Here is a 16,088-nt window from a genome sequence, read left to right as displayed (position 1 = left end):
TAGAAGAGGGGTCACAGGCCTTCACCTGAAGAGGGTGGAGGTTGTTCTTATATAGAACCCCACCTCTTCTGTCAGACCTTCTCCCCCTAATGAGGCTCTGGCCACTGGCCTGTGAGTGCCAGGGAGGCAGGAGAGGAGACCCCCAGGAAGGCAGACAGACGGACCCCAGGCCTAAGCCAGCCTGGAGGAGCCCACCCTGTGGCCTTGGGCCTTGTCCTGTATACAAAGGCAGGGAAGCGCAGTGTTTGTTTTCCCAAAGCCGATGCATTTTTAGCTCTTCCAGGCTCCAGACTAGGAAGAGGATGTTTGGACGGGACAGCTCAGACCTACCTGCCCTGAAAGCTGGCTGGAATTGGAGTGAAACCGTCCTGGGGTGAGGGGATCTGGGCCAGATGGGCTGGAAGATGACCCCATCGGGGGTCTGGGCCCGCCCCTTACCTTGACGCTTGAAGGCTGGCTCTCCCCAGAGAAGGCCCATCCTGACAGCGTCCTTTGCTGCCTGCCCCCAGGCCTGGAGTGAGCCATCATCAGGACAGCCTCCCTTGCAGAGCATTCGCCCCGGGCCAATCATGCTCTTGAGCTGACAGCCTGAGGAAGGAGGCAGGACAGTGATTACCATTTGACCAGCAAGGAAAGGGAGGCTGGCTGAGCCTGACCCGCTCCTGGTGCTCTGATCTGTTCATCCGGGGAAGGAGAGGAGACTGAGGCTCCGAGAAGCATAACCAGCAAGGATTTGATCCAAGGCTCTGATGCCGAAGCCCACACCTTTGCCACCTCCCAGCCACACAATGCCTCCCAGGCAGCTACCCAGCCTTCTTCATGTCATGATGTATACACACAAAATTATACGGACTACATGGAGAGGCTATGCAGGGCTGGAGGCAGTGGGACCAAGGGGGACCAGGGGGACCCCAGGTCCACCCCCACCCCAGAGACAGAAGCCATTTGCTTGTGGTGGGCCCATAGGTGGGAAACAATGGAATAGGTATGGGTTAGCCAGCCCCTTCCGAATCAGGGCATCCTTTCAGTCGCTTTCTAAGGGTTTGACTGGAGATTCTGGAAGGGATGGAGGTGGGAAGGAGAGAGGGACAGGCAGTGAGCAGGCACCCCTCTTGGTGGGGATCCCAGCTTGTTAGAGGGGACTGCTCGTAACTGCGGGAAGCATGGTGGGCCTATCAAAAGAATGGGAAGCCAGCCATGGTATAAAAGTCACAAACGTACGCAGGAGCAGTGGCTGACATCTATAATCCCAGCACTTTGGGGGACCAAAGCAGGAGGATCACTTGAGCCCAGGAGTTGGAGTCCAGCGTGGGCAACATGGCAAAACCCCATCTCTACAAAAACAGTAATAATACAAAAATCAGGTGTGGTAGTGTGCACCTGTAGTCCCAGCTACTCAGGAGGCTGAGCCGGGAGGATCACCTGAGCCAAGGAGGTCGAGGATGCAGTGAGCCATGATCACACCACTGCACTCCAGTCTGGGCAACAGAGTGAGACTCTGCTTCAAAAAAAAAAAAAAAGTCACAAACTTTCCACGAGTATTCATAAGAGCAAACTCCATGTAACCCTGGCTGTGCAGTTGGGCAGCCGGCTCTATGCTTATAAGTGCAATAACTCATTTGAACTGCACGACACATAGGCACGAGAGGAGCTCTCACCACTCCCATTTCACAATGGGGAAACCAAGGTCCACAACAGCTCTGCCAAAGTCAGGGATGGCTGAGGGCAGAGCCGGGACTTGAACCCAGGCAACTCAACTCAGTGCCAACATCGCTGCCCTGCACTTCTCTACCCATCTGCCAGGCAGGCAAAGATGAAAACACACCTGCCCGGTTCACTGAGGCCTCACCCTCACTCACTCACAGATTCCCACGGGCTATCTCTGTGCCTTTCTGTCACTGTTGCCGTGAACTGAAAACTGCACTAAAAAAAAAAAAAAAAAAAAAAAAAAAAAAAAAAAGTACTTTTTAAAAAAGTTAAACATTGTGATTTTATATGTTTCAAACTCATACATCAACTCACTGAACCACCCAACAATCCAGGGAGAGGAAAATATGTTATCCCCATTTTACAGGCATGAAAATTGAGTCCTGGGCCTGGAGGAACGATGTCCGCAGCCTCAGTGTCCTCGTCTGTAGAATGGACGTTCAGACATAAGCTGATTGTGGGGAGTGTGTGAGGACATGCATGGCATGCCTCTGGGGTTATCCTCAGGAAGCATTGGCCGTTCCACCACCAGCTCACCTCTCTGGAGCCCCCTGCCCTAGTGGGGCTTACAGGCCAAAGCAGGCAGGCAGGTAGACAGACAGAAAGACCCAGATGACTATACAGACACCCTGGGGCCACGGTTATATAAGTCAGTAAGCAAACAGAGGGCAGCTGACGGGAGTGACTAAGAGTCTTTTTTTTTTTTTTTTTTTTTTTTTTTTTGAGACGGAGTCTCGCTCTGTCACCCAGGCTGGAGTGCAGTGGCCGCATCTTAGCTCACTGCAAGCTCCGCCTCCCGCGTTTACGCCATTCTCCTGCCTCAGCCTCCTGAGTAGCTGGGACTACAGGCGCCCGCCACCACGCCCGGCTAGTTTTTTTGTATTTTTTAGTAGAGACGGGGTTTCACTGTGTTAGCCAGGATGGTCTCGATCTCCTGACCTCGTGATCCGCCCATCTCGGCCTCCCAAAGTGCTGGGATTACAGGCTTGAGCCACCGCGCCCGGCCCGACTAAGAGTCTTAATAGGAACCACCGCAGCCTTGGGCATAGTACATGCTCCCCGGGCACAGATGCGCTCAGGCCATGAGGCACGTCCCTGCTGAGGCCACAGAGTTATCATCGATGGTCCCAGGTGGGAGGGGTGTTCCAGGAAGGATGGGCCTTCCTCTGCCCCTTCCCCCTTGGGGCGCCTGGGGACCTCCCTGTTCTTCCTTGGATGCCAACAGTGCTTCCCCACGCCCCTCCCAGCTGTGGGACCCTGGGTGAGTGTGATTCTGGAACCTGCCCCATTTGGGGATGGGGTTAATCTAGCAAATGAATGAAGGGGCTTGGCACAAACGGAGCACTCCATACACGGGAGCCATGGTTACCATTCCTCCCACTTGGCTGAGGCATGTGAGGGACAAACCTCATTCAGTCGCACAATTGCCTCAGAGGGAAGCAAGAGGCATGGGAAGGATCATACCCCTCTTACAGATGGGAAGACTGAGGCTCAGAGAGGGAAAGTGACTTCTCCAACATCACCCTGTTGGTTAGAGGTGGAGCTGGGTTTGAACTTAAGTTACAGCACTCCCAGGGAAGTGCTCAAAGGGAGGGAAGAATGGATTCAGCCAGAAAGACAGATCCCCCCATCTCACCCACCAGTGTGAGTGAGCTATTTTCCCATGTGGGATCTGGTGGGCGCATGCAGGGAGGGTGAGTGTGCCTGTGTGACGTGGTGTGAAGGGCGACTGGGGGGCCTGCGTGCACACAGGCATTGTGGGTGTAAACCAATGTCCACAGGCCCAAGAGGAAGGGAGCACGAAAACACCCCCTGGCAGCCAGCAATGTCCTGCTCGGGAGACACCCGGGATGCCGGCCACAGCCGAGCGGGCTAGAGACCCCAGGCGCCGGGGCTTCCCTTCCCTGAAGACCACCAGTGGGTGAGGGGAGGATGCACCTCAGCCTCCAAGCCTCATCTCCCTGTCCATCCCCCTCCCCAGCTCCTTCCTGTTTTGATGGAAGGAAAATTTTTCAGCTTTTTCCTTCTTTATTTTTCCAGACGGGTGACTCGCTCGGGAAAGGAATTCCCCCCTCCCCAGACCATCATAACACCTATAGGTCCATGCCATCGAGGCAGGCCCATCCTGTTATGCTGGAATAGGCACGGTTATTTTGGGGTGCCTTACGGGGGTGGTGCCCCAGGGGAGGGGACGTGGGGGTGCTCAGCCGCCTTCTTCCAGTCCACGTCCCTCTCCCAGGTTCCTCCCCACCCCCACCCCGTCCTCCCTGCCCGAGTTCTGGGAGGAGGGAAGGAAGCCTGCCAAGCCAGGGTATAAATAACCCAGGTGGTTACTCAGCTCCTGAGAACATGATAACATGAGTCATGACGTGAAATCAACAGGAGCAGCGAGCGCCCAGGCCGCCGCCCCGGCAGGGCAGTGGGCTGCAGGGAGCGACCGTGAGGGGCCCAGGACTGCAGCAGGCAGGGCCCAGGCTGATGGGTGAAGCTGTTGCCCTATGCCTGGTCCAAGACAGGCCTTTTTCCAGCTCAGACCCTCAGTTTACTCATCTGGCATATGCGGGGGGCTGTCTTCCTTCCCCAGGTCCTCCTGCAGCTGGAGAGAGGAAAGGAGGGCGGGGGTGAGCTCTGAACATCCCTGGGGCCTTTCCCTGTGCCTGACACACAGTGGTGGACAGAGCCAGCCCACTGGAACTTCCGGTCCCCTCTCCCCATTTCCAGGGCAGATGGCCCAAGAGGTTCCCTGAGCCTCAGTGCGAATTGTGGGAAGGGAGGAAGGGGGCTTGGACAGGAACAGGAGGGTCCTGAGCACAGGGACTGCAGAGCCTTCACCTACCAGGGTGGCCCTGAATCCAGGACAATCCCCAGCCTCCTCTGGCACCCGCTGCAGTGTGGCCTGAAGCATGGGCACAGAAACAGGACACCCTGGAAGACCTCCGGCCAAGCCAGTGTGACCAGCCCAGGCAGCTTGGCCGGGCTGCTGGCCCATCTCTGGTGCTCGCAGGCCAGGGGGCAGAAGCCAGCACCCCTGCATCCTCACCCTCGTCCTCGGCTCCAGGCTTGTCTCCAGAGCATCACAAGCCTGGACCCCAGGTTGCCATGGCAACGGGTTCTGGAGTCTCTGCAGGCCAAGTCACCCACTCCTGTCCACCCACAGCTGCTAGGCCTGGTGGGGGGTGATGTGGGGGGCAGGGCCTGTCCTGGTCAGAGGACAAAGGGTGAGAGGGCACAGCAGGTGCTGCTGACCTGGGCTGGGAGCTGGGGCATTATCCCCCACGTGGCCTTCAGCAACGTAGTCTCCCAGCTGAGCCTCAGACCCCTGCCTGGACAATGGCAGAGGAGGGGGAGGATAATGGCTATCCTGGCTATTATGAGGGGTGCCCTGCGGAGGGCGTGTTATCAGGAGAGCAAAAACCCCTCTTCCTCTATGAGGCATCCCCCTTTCCACCTTTGGCCTTATCAGAAGGGCAGCACCCCGGAGCTTGCACCCCACCTCATCTGCCCTGACCCTTGGCCCAGCTTTCTCTCCAGGTGGGGGGTTTACCGCACCCACCACCCCCGATCCCTGCATGCCCAGACAGCTTGGCATGGCTCAGACCCAGCATTCAACGGGCAGCCTGCCCTCTGGCCCCTCACAAACAATGGGGACTCCAGGAATATTGTCCCGCCCGGGCTGAATCTAATGCTCTAAATTTAGTCCCTCTGATGCGTCCTCCGTTTCCTGCCCCTGCTGCCCTCCTTTCAAGGCGATGAGGTCACCCCGGAACCGCCTGCCCCAGCAGCCAGACCCAGGGGGTTTCCAGGCCCAGGACTCCTCTCCTGCTCTTGGGGAACAGGGTTTCATGGGGACCAGGGGACATGGGCCTTCCCTCCTCCCCACCCTGCCCTCCCTTGCCAGGCCCCTGGGCTGCTGAGCCCCATAGCCAGGGCTTGAGGCAACCTCATCCCAGAGCTGAGGACCCAGGCACATTGCCACCAGCCTGGGGTGGGGGAGGCCACGGAGGGAGGGAGCAGTGAGCCCCCAGGGAGGAATCTCCAGCTGAAGAACTAGGAGCTTGGGCTTGTTCTGAGCAACACACGGTCTCAGAGTCACTCATTCAGAAAGGAGACTGAGAGAGCCTTCCGAGCGCTGGGAACCAGAGACGCGTCCCTGCCCGCTCAGAGTTGACAGTCCAGAGGCAAGAAGGACAATCGGCAAGTAAACAGTAAATGAACAAGAAGACCCCAGTTGCGAGAAAATGTTATAAAGCAAATAAATCAGAGAAATGTGATCACAAACTCTGGGCGGGTGAAGGGTACAAGTTTAAGAAACGGGTCAGGGAAGGCCTCTCTGACATTTGAGCTGAGCCTTGGATGACCAGAAAGAACTATTGAAAGATCTGGGTGGGGCCAGAGAAGGGGTGAGTGGCAGACGCACCCGGAGAGAAGAAAGTTGTCCAGGAGGGGCCAGTGCGCTGGAGGGAGGGGACAGGGCAGGCACAGGGGCAGGGGGATGAAGCCAGTGGCACTCCCTCCCCCAGGGTGCTGAGCAGGGGAGCCCCCATCAGGTTTACAAGGATCCATTGCTGCTGTGTAGAGATAGGCCAGGGAGGAGGCTAAAGTCAGGAGATCTTGGAACAATAAAAACCAAGTGTCCTAAGTCATTTGCTCGAAGGCACCTTCAAGATTTGCCTGTTTCAGCCCTGTCATGAGTCTCTGAGGCCCAGCGAGGGCATGTGTCTTGCCCAAGGTCACACAGCAAGTCAGAGCTCTGCCTGGAAAACCTTCTACAGGAGGGAGTGAGGGGTACCTGGCCACCTGAGAAGGATGCATCTTTTTAGGAACGCCACGTCTGAGATGCTGTCCTCAGCCTAGCTCCCCCCGCGTCTGGAGGCTGTGCTGTCACCCCATCCAGGCTTCTTTTGGGGTGGGGATGAAGCAGCCCAGAGATGCCCAGTTCCTGGGGGGTGGGGGGGTCTGCCCTGTCCCCTCCCTGGTCCCTCCCACGTCCCACGGGCAGGTGTGTTCGCTCTGGTCCCACCCACAGTCCTCCCCAGCCACAGCCCTCTCCCCACACTCCTGCCCTGAGCATCTCCCAGAAGCCCCTGCTCTCCTGCTCTGCCAAGAATCCAGGTTTGGCAGGGAGTTGTGGGGGGACTCTGGAATGTCGCCTTCCGGTGCCAGCACCAGCGTGCCAGCCTCAGCAGAGGCCCCGGGGGCGGACGGGGGATCACCGGATCTCATCTGGAAGGGGAGGCTGGCAGCCGTGTGCCACCAGAGGAAGGCAGGGCCCTGCCTGCTGAGTCGGCTGGGGGCGTCCCGGTGTCGGAGCTGCCTGGGCTCCTTGGCTGCTGACCTGCTCCTTCTACCTGCCGTCCGTCCTGTGCCCGAGCAACAGTGCCCCTAGCCCACCCTTTGGTGCCTCTTGGTTCACACATGAACCCTGTAGAGGCTGGGTAGTGTTCTGTGGTGGGGATTCCTATTAGCCCTTCAGACACTGAGTGTGAGGAAAGGCTTTGGACAGAAACGGATCTAGGTTCAAATCCCATCTCGAAAATGACTGCCTCTCTGGGCCTCAGTTTGCTCATCTAGACAGCGCTCCTGCGTGAGGGCTGGGTGTGAAAATTTAACAAGGTGACAAGGACACCCCACTGCAAGCCCTTCCCTATTGGTTGGATCCATCCCTCCTCCAACACCCTATGTGGTATCCCCAAGCCCTGGCCACTCAGAGGAAGCAGAAAGCTTCTTTGCTCTGCTGGCCAGAGGGAGGGCCTGGAAGGGGAGCCCAGGGGAGGTGGAACAGTGGGGAGGCAAGGGGTGGTGGGGTACATGGCTAGGCTCTGACCAGGAGCCTGGCAGACTTCTGCTTGAGCCATGGCTCCTCTGCTGGCCAGCTGTGTGGCCTTGGGCAAGTTACTCAACCTCTCTGAGCCTTGGTTTCCTCACGTTTCTAACAGTAATAACAGTGGCGCCTACCCCACCGGGGTAATGGGGGCATCATTACTGTTAAGTTATCTGTTGGTAAGTGAAAGAAGGCATGGGGGGAGCACCTGTCCCCCACCAGCCCCAGATGGTTGGAAGCTTCTGGCTGGGGAGGGGCAGCTTGAGCCCCTGGAGGAGGAGAAGTCCCCAGAACCAGACTCACCAGGCAGCAGAAGCCAGGGTGCCAGGACGCTCCGAGGACCCCAACATTCCCAGCCGTACTGGAGGTGGAGCTGGGTGGGACCTCCGTTTGCAGCCTGTTATCCTTCAGACCTGGGCCAGAGCTGTCCCCTCCCCTCTGCCAGCAGGGCCAGGCCAAGAAGCCTTTTTTTTTTTTTTTTTTTGAGATGGAGCCTTGCTCTGTCCCCCAGGCTGGAGTGCAGTGGTGCGATCTCGGCTCAATGCAAGCTCCGCCTCCCGGGTTCCTGCCATTCTCCTGCCTCAGCCTCCTGAGTAGCTGGGACTACAGGCGCCCCCCACCACGCCCGGCTAATTTTTTGTATTTTTAGTAGAGACGGGGTTTCACCGTGGTCTCGATCTCCTGACCTTGTGATCCGCCCGCCTCGGCCTCCCAAAGTGCTGGGATTACAGGCGTGAGCCACCGCGCCCGGCCAGAAGCCTTTATTTTCAAAGCCTCGAACAATGCCTGGCCGGGCACAGCCTTACCACAGAGCAGAGGATGGAGAGCTGGGAGAGGAGGGGCCCCACACTTCCTAGGCCAGCATTCCTCGCCCCCAGACAGGTGCCAAGTGCTCTACCCTCTGTCTGACAGAGGCACAGAGCCTGCTCAGATTCCTCTCGCCCCCAGCCTCAACCCTTCTCTACCTCAGAGGGTCCAGATTCTAGAATCCTCAGTAGTCCCTGTCCCCTGGCTGGGACAGGCCACATCAGACATAGATGAGACACACGTGCTGTGCTCAGGCACCCAGGGGCCAGTCTCAAGAGTGGCTGATGGGGCCCCTCAGAGGGGCTGGCTCAGACCCCCTCCATCCCTCACAGCCCCTCCAAGACCAGGCTGGACATCCTGCCTCTCTGGAAGGCCTTGCCAACCCAGCGTGGGCTGCACCATCCCCTCTCCAGACTCCACTTGCTCCAGCTCTCTAGAACATTCCTGAGTCTATGCAGCAGGAGGGCAGTGCACCTGGAGGTCCCTGAGGCCACAATCCCTCCCCAAGAGCAGAGCCAGAGCCATGGACAAGCAGCCAGGAAGTAAATGGGATCTCGTCCTGGTTCTGCCATCAACCCCTAAGCAACCTTGAGCAACTGTCCTTTATCCCTTGGCTTCTGCTTCTGAACAACGGGGATTATTAAACCCCCCACCCTGCATCACAGGGTGGGAGGAGGCTCTGCAAGCTGTGAGGTGCCGTGCTCGTGTGGGGCACAGGGCTTCTGATGGGGCAGGGCAGGAGACACTGGACATGGGTTTCCCCGACACCTGATGGTCTCTACAGACAGCCACAAACACCAGAGCCCGGAGCCAGAAAGTCTGCCTTCTCATCCTATCTCTGCCACTATCAGTCTCAGACTCTGAGCAAGATAAACCCTCAGTGGCTTGGTTTCCTCATCTGTAAAATGGGCTAAGATAGTACCTGCCTCACAGGACTGTTGGGAAGATTGAGATGAAATAGGTAAAAGCCTGGACAGTAAAGCAAGACCCCATCTTCACAAATCAAAAACTTACCTGGGTGTGGTGGGGCACTATGAATCCCAGGTACTTGGAAGGTTGAGGCGAGAGGATCCCTTGAGCCCAGGCATTCAAGTCTTCAGTGAGCTATGATCCTGCCACTGCCCTCCAGCCTGGGCAACAGAGCAAGACCCTGTCTCAAAAATGAATAAATAAATAAGAAATAAAATACGTAGAGTAAGTGCTCAATAAACAGGAGTTCTTCCCATGTGCACAAGTATGCATGTGGGTACGTGTGCGTGTGCACCAGCCTGTGTGGTGCTCCCAGGGTGTGGAAGCCACTGGATGTGCATGAAAGAGATCAGACACCAAATCAGTGGCGTGGATTTGCTCATGGGCCCAACCCAGGTGTTTGTGCACCAGTGTCCAAGTGAGACATGTGTGCCAGGCCTGGTAAGTGCATACCACTGACATTGTGTGAGTGCCCGGGAGACGCACACAGGACCTGAGGCAGCTTGTCCTCTCACCCCTGCCATTTATCAGGGAGTGGGAGTATGTATTTTTTGTCATTGTTGTTTGGGGTTTTTGTTGTTGTTGTTGTTGTTGTTGTTTGAGATGGAGTCTCTCTCTGTCGCGCAGGCTGGAGTGCAGGGGTGCAATCTCCGCTCACTGCAACCTCTACCTCCTGGGTCCAAACGAGTCTCCTGCCTCAGTCTCCCAAGTAGCTGGGATTACAGGCATGCGCCACGATGCCCGGCTAATATTTGTATTTTTAGTAGAGACAGGGTTTCACCATGTTGGCCAAGCTGGTCTCCAACTCCTGACTTCAGGTGATCCACCCGCCTCAGCCTCCCAAAGTGCTGGGATTATAGGCGTGAGCCACCACGCCCGGCAGGAGTATGTCCTTGTGTCTCCACCTTGCTGGCATCTCCTCCTGCTGGATGGCGGGCACAGGTCACCAGGGCCCCTTCTCTCCCACAGCCTGGCCCACTCCAGACCACTGAGGGACCCAGCCTCAAAGGGAGACTTCAGGGTGGGTGCATGGAGAGGGTTCGAGTGGTCAAAGGCCTTGGGGCTGGGTCTCTCCTGTCTCCTGGGCTGGTCTAATTGTCCCCTTGGCATCCTTAACATCCCTGCTGTAATGTCCCATGTCATTATATTCTTGGCTGACTCCCCGGCCTGTGAAAACAGAGGTTCTGTCTGTTTTGTCTACACTGCACCCCGGAGCCTGGAACAAGGCCAGGCACACAGGAGACATTTAACAGGCCCTGGAATGAATGAGGAGCCTGGGAGGGATTTGTTGTTGTCAGCTTTGTGAGGTGTAATTTCCACACAATACAACTCACCCATTGTCCAAACTCTGGGACACAGTTGAGTAGCCACCACCTCAGTCAGAATGGAGAACCTTTAGAGCACGTGACCACCACTCCAGGTCCCCTCTGCTCCTTTCCAGGCAGGTCCTTCCCCTCCCCATTGCCCTGGGTACCACTGACCTGCCTTCCAGCGCTAGAATTCTGCCTTTCCTGCCCCTGCCCACCCCCCCGCTCTGTCACCCAGGCTGGAGTGCAGAGGCATGATCTTGGCTCACTGCAACCTCTGCCTCCTGGGTTCAAGTGATTCTCCCACTTCTCCCTCCTGAGTAACTGGGATTGCAGGGCCCCACCACCAGGCCCAGCTAATTTTTGTATTTTTAGTAGAGACAGAGTTTCACCACGTTGGCCAGGCTGGTCTCGAACTCCTGGTCTCCAGTGATCCACCCCGGCCTTGGCCTCCCAAAGTGCTGGGATTACAGGTGTGAGCCACCAACCCTGGCCTGAATTTTCCCTTTTCTAGAATTTCACATAAGTAGGAGAGTGATGCTCTCATACCTGCATGTGCATAGGCTGCTGTGGCTGCCGAGTGGACCTCCGATAGGGCCCTGGTGGGGAAGGCCAAGGAGGAGCGAGGAACCCTTCAGGGTGAGGTCACAGGGGACAGGTGACCGTGGTGAGCCTGGTCCAGGAAGGGAAAGGAGGGACCGCATCAAAAATGATCCAGGAGGAGCCCTCAGGCCCGGGTGAGGATTAATGGGGGCTGCCTGCCAGGGCTGTTGTCCAGCGCCTAAGGCGTGCCTCCCAGAGAAGAGGACCGGAGAAGCTTCTGGTGTGGGCAAGAGAGAGATGCACTCACAGGCCCATGAGCACACGAGTGTGCTCACACCTGTGCATGCACAGGCACGCACAAGCACTCATGGAGCAAGCAGTCCAGACCCAGGCAGATGGTGCAGAGTTGATGCTGCCACAAGGCACAGCCAGTCCACGCCCACTTGTTTCCACCTTCCCTGTGGAGGACCTTCAGACTACACAGGGTGAAGCAGGTGTGGATGGCAGGAAGTAGGGATGGGAAGTTCACAAGAATCACTGGATCATTGTTTCCGTGGGCCAGGAATTTCGGAAGGGCTAAGCTGGGTGGGCTGGCTTGGGGTCTCCGTGCAGTTGCAATTGCAGTTGCACTCGGTAGCTATAGCAGGTGCAGTGGGCACTGTCCAGGCCTTTCTTAGGTGCAGTGGGCACTGTCCAGGCCTCTCTCTACTCCCCTTGTACTCTGGGGGCCACTCTGTCGTGTCTCTCCGTGTGGGCTGGTTGAGCTTCCTCACATCATGGCAGCTCATGGCCGAGCCTGTCTGAGCTCATCCCCATGAGAGTCATGGCCCATATGGAATCCCAATCTGAGGAGGCGACTAGTCTCTGCTCTCTTTTACAAATGAGGAAACAGAGCCATCAAGGGGCTGAGCAACTTGCCCATGGACACACAGTGACAAGATAAAAATACAGCATTGTCAATCTCTGGCAGGCTGCATTTTCCAGCAGGGACCACAACAATGCCTCACATCCCACACACTCCTCTTGCAATGCCACATTGATGTTTCTCCTGTGGAGAGGTGGGGTCTGCATTCCTTTTCCTTGAATCCAGATAAACTGCAATCCACAGAACCAAAGCTCTGTGGCCTCTGAGTCTGGGTCATCAAAAGCAGTATTGTTTCTGCTTGGTTTTCCTGGGACACTTGCCTCAGGAGCCCTGAGCTGCCATGCTGTGAGGAAGCTCAATCAGCCCGCACGGAGAGACCCAACAGAGGGGCCCAGAGAGTACAAGGGGAGGAGAGAGAGGCCCGGCCAGTGCCCACTGCACCTGGTCCAGCCACCAACTACAACCTCAACTGCATGGAGACCCCAAGCAAGTTCACCCAGCTAAGCCCTTCCCAAATTCCTGACCCACAGAAACTACGAGAAATGATCCAGTGATTCTTGTTGTTTTAAGCTACTACATTTGGGGTCGGTTTGTTATGCAGTAGTAGCCAGTTAGATCATGACCCATGGCAAATCCTGTTGGACTGAAGATCTGAATAACCCAGAAGCCAACCCATCTCACATCTCCACCCACTACGCAAATCCAGCACCATCACCTCCTGCCTGGATGGTGTGGTGATCTCCTGACTTCTGCCCCAACCCTGCAGTCTGTCCCCTGCACAGCAGCCCAAGTGGGGCTGCAGGACAGAGATGACCCTGCTCAGAGAGCCCTCCAGTGGCTCCCATGGCACTCAAGTCCTGACAGTGACCCACAGGCCCAACAAGACCTGCCCCACAACCTATCTGACCTCAGTTTGGCCCACTTGCCCCACCTCTCTCTGCTGCAGTCCCTCAGGCCTCTTGGCTGTGTCCCCAAACTCACCAAGCATTTCCCTTCCTCAGAGCCATTGACAGCACTGTTCCCTCTACCTAGTTCTTTTCCCCCAGGTGTCTGGCTGGCTCCGTCCCTCAGCCCTTCAGCTCTCAGCTAAAACATCACCTCCCTGGGGAGGCCTCCCCACCCCCGCTTCCCCTCCACCAAACTCCCTGGCCTCTGCTTGATTTGTCTCTGTTGAATGCCCCATCTCCTCATGGTGGTGATAAGTTAGATCTCAATTGTCTGTTGTCTACCTCTTCTCATCATTATATGAACCCTTGCCAACATGGACTTTGTTTTTACTACTTTATCCTCAGTGCCTAGAGCAGGCCCTGCACAAAATAGACCTTCCAATGTCTGTTGAATGAATGAAGGACACCAGAACCTTTCTGCCCAGTTGAAACCCTTGTTTAGTCTGCTTTCTGTTGCTTATAACAGAATACCTGAAACTGGATACTTTATTTATTTATTATTTTTTGGAAACGGAATCTCTCTGTTGCCAGGCTGGTATACAGTGATGCAATCTCGACTCACAGCAGCCTCTGCCTCTCACGTTCAAACGATTCTCCTGCCTCAGCCTCCTGAGTAGCTGGGACTACAGGCGTGAGCCACCACCCCCAGCTAATTTTTGTGTTTTTAGTAAAGACGGGTTTTACCATGTTAACCAGGATGGTCTCAATCGCTTGACCTCGTGATCCACCTGCTTCGGCCTCCCAAAGTGTTAGGATTACAGGCGTGAGCCACTGCGCCCGGCCTTGAAACTGGGTACTTTATAAAGAAAAGGAATTTATTTCCTACAGCTGTGAAGTCTGAGCGGTCGAAGGTTGAGGGGCCACAGCTGGTGAGGGACTTCTTGCTGGTGGGGACTCTCTGCAGGGTCTCAAGATGGTGCAAGGCATCCCATGGTGAGGGAGCTGAGTGGGCTAACATGCTCAGGCCTCTCTTTCTCTTCTTCTAGAAGAGTTCCCCTGCCATGATAACCCATTATCCCATTAGTCCACAAATGGATTAATCTATCCATGAGAACGGAGCCCTCCTGACCCCATCACCTCTTAAAGGGCCCACCTCTCAATATTGCCACACTGGGGATTAAGTTTCCTTAAAACGTGAGTGTTGAACGGAACAAATATTCAAACCATAGCATCCAGTGGGTGAGAGAGTAAGAGAAGGGGCATTGAGCCTCTCAGGATGGGTTGCTCTCCTGCCTGTTTAAGGTACAGCCCATGCTTCAGATGCAGAAACTGAGGCTTGGAGAAGGCAAATCATCTGTCAAGGCCTAACCAGTCACTTACATAGTCAACAAATATTGATTGAGTTAAAGCTATATGTAGCATCCAAATCTTCTGGGGTCTTTGAACCCAGACCTCCTGGGTTCAAATCCCAGGGCTGCCACTTGCAAGCCAAAGGGGCAACTTACTTAATCTCTCTGTGCCTCAGTTTCCTCACATCTACCATGGGCCTACCCCCTACCCCACAAGCAGGGGCAGATTTGCCTTTGGCTCCTGACTCCTAAGCTCCAGCACCCCTCATGTTCACGGCCCCTTCTGAGGCACCCTGCCTCCCTCATCCCCACAATCATGTGTTTTCTTGGAAGAAGATCTCGAGACTGACTCAGCTTCAGGCCCCTAGTGCCCTGCCCAGAGGGTTGTTTTGAGAATTAAATGAGTTACTGCCCATGAGGCGTGCCTGCCACATGGCAAGTACTCGGTGCTATGTTGTTGAGGGCCCACTGCGTGCTGGGCGTGGTGCTTGGAGCTGGGAGTCAGTGGCAAAGACAGACCAAGCCCGCCCTCGTGGAGCTCATGTCCCAAGAGGGGAACAGACAATGAACAAATGAGCAAATTGGAGCCTGCTCTGGGGAGGCGAGTGGCTGAAAGGAGAAAGCCGTTTCAGGCAGGAGGAACAGCAGGTCCAAAGGCCCTGTGACGGGGACGAGCTTGTCGCATTGGGGAAGTGAGGGAGGAGGCGCCGCAGGAGCTGTGGTCAGAAAATCCAGGTGCTGGGTCTGCTTCCCTCTCCCCTCCCCACCTCTGAGGGACCACCTCTGAGGGGTGCTGCTCTACCACCTCCCTGTCCCCGCCTTGTGACCTCTGACCCTGTGCCCAGCCCCCACTTCCCCTTCCAGCTGTGACCCAGAAGTGGGGGGCATGTCCTTCCCTAGACTACGTCTCCCTCCCCAAGGTGGGCCTAAAACTTCCAGAGCCTCAGTGGACTCAGCAGCTGTCCCCTCTACCTGACCCACCCGCCTGCCTCCAGCAGCGTCAGACCCTCGAAACCTCCCTTCCTTCCTTTCCCCAGCCCTCCCAGAAACCATGGAGATTCCCCAGATGCATCAGACATTTCCCCAGCCTGGAACGCCCGTCTGCCCTCCTCTATCTGAACAAATCTCAACGTCACCTTCTCCTGGAAGTCCCTGGATTATGAGCAGAAAATAAGTCTTGCTCGTCTCTGTACCCCAGGGCCTGGTGCAGGGCTTGGCACCAAGAAGGATCTTAGTGGACAGACTGGTGATAAATGAGTGAACAGGGAAGCTATTCAGGTCCAATCGACACATTCTCTACTGGCCTGCTTGCCTGGCCCCGTGCTGGGCACAGAAACCAGGACTCTGAGAGATGGCGCCACTCACGTTCATGGGCAAAGAACCCATGAACCAAATCCAGGGGCCTGGAGAGGGCCTGGGCTCTGCCTTAACCTGTGATGGGACCGTGGGAAGCCACCGATCTCTGCTGGGCTTCTCCTTATCTGCCAGATCAGCAGCTGGAAGAGTCTATGCGTGAGTCACAGTGTGGGCCTGATGCAGACAGCCTGAGTTCGAATCCTGCCCTGCCGCTTGCTGCTGTGTGACCTCGGGTGAGTGTCTTAACTTCTCTGAGCCTCTGTTTCCCCATCAGTAAATGCTGAAGAGAATCAGTGCCTGTCTCACAGAATCGTTCTGAAGATTCCTGGCGCCGGTTTTGTGGAAAGCAAGGCCTGTAGAAAGCACAGAAAGTGCATGCACCGTGATTAGGTTTTGATCTGCATCTACAGGGATGCAAGGTGCTTGTCGCACACATCTACTACGTGTGTCAGAGTGGAAGCCTGGGAGTGCTCAGGA

The sequence above is a fragment of the Rhinopithecus roxellana genome, chromosome 13, assembly GCF_007565055.1.
Source record: "Rhinopithecus roxellana isolate Shanxi Qingling chromosome 13, ASM756505v1, whole genome shotgun sequence".
Taxonomy (NCBI): Eukaryota; Metazoa; Chordata; class Mammalia; order Primates; family Cercopithecidae; genus Rhinopithecus; species Rhinopithecus roxellana.
The sequence above is the reverse complement of the archived record's forward strand: the minus strand, read 5'-3'. Positions refer to the sequence as shown.